This window comes from Haliotis rufescens, unplaced genomic scaffold (genome assembly GCF_023055435.1).
Source record: "Haliotis rufescens isolate VD_foot unplaced genomic scaffold, xgHalRufe1.0.p SCAF_2, whole genome shotgun sequence".
NCBI lineage: Eukaryota > Metazoa > Mollusca > Gastropoda > Lepetellida > Haliotidae > Haliotis > Haliotis rufescens.
The window spans coordinates 41,770,716-41,773,530 of record NW_025963890.1 but is presented as its reverse complement, the minus strand read 5'-3'; positions in this window follow the sequence as shown (position 1 = coordinate 41,773,530).

Genomic DNA, 2,815 nt, shown 5'->3' with positions numbered 1-2,815 from the left:
CTTGTTGTAGCGCCTTATTGCATGTGTAACCTGTGTATCACACTGACTTTCTTTTCCACATGTTATTTGTTATTTGAAAACCGCCTATAAACCTGGCCCTCTGACCCTCCTTTCTCCCTCCCTCCCCACTCACTGATGTAGCGTCCCCAGGCTGCGTCCCCGACCCCCTCTCCCAACCCTCTGAGTGTTTTCACCCCCTTCTGGGCCCGCCCTGACCACGGTGAGACGCTCCCCGCCCCAGTCACCATCACCTACGTCGACCATTATCCTGCCCCTAGTGATGACGACAGTGACTACTGGGTCTACGAGGACGAGGATGACGACAGCTTCGTGGAGGACAGAGAGGTTCATCCTCTGAGGAAGGCGCTGAGGAGAGTGGCTGCCTTCTGGAGGAGAATCTTCTCGTAGATTTCTCATCCAGTGTGTGTGTGTGTGTGTGTGTGTGTGTGTGTGTGTGTGTGTGAGAGAGAGAGAGAGAGAGAGAGAGAGAGAGAGAGAGAGAGAGAGAGAGAGAGAGAGGGAGTACGAGTGTGTGTAAATGTGAGAGGATGTTGTTTTGCACGTGTGATAGATAGTGTGGGTGTGTAGGTGTGTTAGGATGTTTTTTGCTTGTGTGATAGAGAGTGTATGTGTGAGATGGTGTGTTTTTGCATGTGTTGTTGAGTGTCAGTGTGTATGTGTGAGAGGATGTGTTTTGCATGTGTGACAGAAAGTGCAAGTTTGTGATGTGTGTGAGTGTGTTTTGAATGTGTGATTGGGTTTAAGTGTGTATGTATGAGTGTTCGTTTCACATGTGTGTTTGGGTGAGTGTAATCATGTGTGTATATGGGAGTTGGAGTGATTTGCATCTAGTATTGTGTGTAAGTGTGTATGTGTGACAGCATGTGTTTTGCATGTGTGTTTGATTTTAAGAGTTCATGTGCGACAGGATGTGTCTCGCGTGTTTTGGGTATATGCATAAGAGGATGTGTTTTGCATGTGTGTTTGTGTGAGAGGGTGTGGTTTGGTGCCCCTGTAATAAAGCATTTCTCCCGTTTGGACTGTTTTGGCTACACCCTTTGGGTTTATGTTTGGACACACTCTTTCGATCTTCTTTTCAATTGTTTTGGCTCACCCTTTGACTGACATTTCTAAGTTGATTCCGTTCTCTGATATAGGAGAACCGTTTTTGTGCTCACTTTTGGCCCTGCTTTAAATACCTTTTTTGGACACATACTACTCCATTTCTTAAATATATCTAAATAAAAATGGAATAATGGTATACACATGAGTCTGTTTTCCTTCCTTGGATCCAAGAACGACTGGGTGACAGCAACACAACAGGAAAGGCAGGTGACCCGAGCCTGGTGTTAATATAATTTGAAGTTGTTATAATAAGTTGTTAATATTTATTTTCAAGATAAGATATTAATTGGACATTTGCCCTGAACCGTTGTGTTGCTGTCTTCTAGCCCAATTTACTAGAGGAGTATCCCACGGAAAGTCCGAACTCCATACCCATGGATAGCTGTTATATAGCTTGGAAGCCGGTGTAGTAACGCTGGGTATTTTACGATCACTTTTTCACTTACTGGTGGGTACATGTATGGATGAAAGATCGAGAGTTATCTCCCTTCGCCCTCTGCCGCTGTTTCTCCTAGCATCGATTCTTCAGATATATCTACAGATGTTCTCTTTCGTTTATGGGTAGCTGGTTGGAAAGTAAATATAGCAGTTTAGGCACACATGATCACGATAAAAATGGTGACCAAAATTGAAACGTAAGTTTCTTAGAAAACTAAGACTTAAAGGGAGGATTGCGCTTCTGTGTCTGGTGCCAGTTTCAGTCCAGGTCTACATGTTGTAAATTATGCCTAATGGACACCTGGGTCAATCAGAGTACTCGTGAACTCTTAGATTGATATAAATCATGAAATTGGAGTCAACAGACAAAGAAAGTTGTGTTTGAACGACCTGAACCAAACTTACTAAAGCAGCCAATCTGCCCGGGGATAGTCGCCCTTTAAATGTTTGAACTCGAAAATCGCATGGAAGTCATATGACGGTGAAGGACACCTTGCAGGAATGGACTTCAAGATAAGCCTTTATACCTGGAATGGAACCTGGCCCTTAGGCGCGATGAGCCAACGCCTTAGCCACTCAGCTACACCATCGCCCCCTTATGTCATCTATATGCGAGGCCCGTGAAGATCCGGGCTGTAATAGGTCTTCAGCAACCCATGCTTGCCGTAAGAGGCGAATATGCTTGTCGTAAGAGGCGAATACTGCCGAGTGCGGTGTTGATCAGCAAACAACAAACAACATCTATGCGAAATACGATACTAATAAATAATCATTACTGCAACATGAACGGCTACCTTCATACCGATGCACAAGTAAATTCATCTATAAGTGTTCATTTCTCCATCCACACTGACAAGATACATACTGTTTGTTTGTTTGTTCTTTAACGCCGCACTCAGTAATATTCCAGCTTTATGACGTCGGTCTGTAAACAATCGAGTCTGAACCAGACAATCAAGTGATTGGCATCATGGAGCATCGATCTACGCAATTGGGATACGATGACATGCATCAACCAAATCGGCGAGCCTGACCACCCGATCCCGTTAGTCGACTCTTACGACAAGCATAGTCGCCTTTTACGGCAAGCATGGGATGCTGAATACCTATTCTAACCCGAATCTTCACGGTCGCCTTGACACGTGGAGGAGCTGGGATGTATATGCTTGCTGACTTGTACATATTATATGTGTGTGTATGATGTGATGATGTATGTTCTCTGCGTGTGTCAATGTGTGATTTTTTAGAGTAA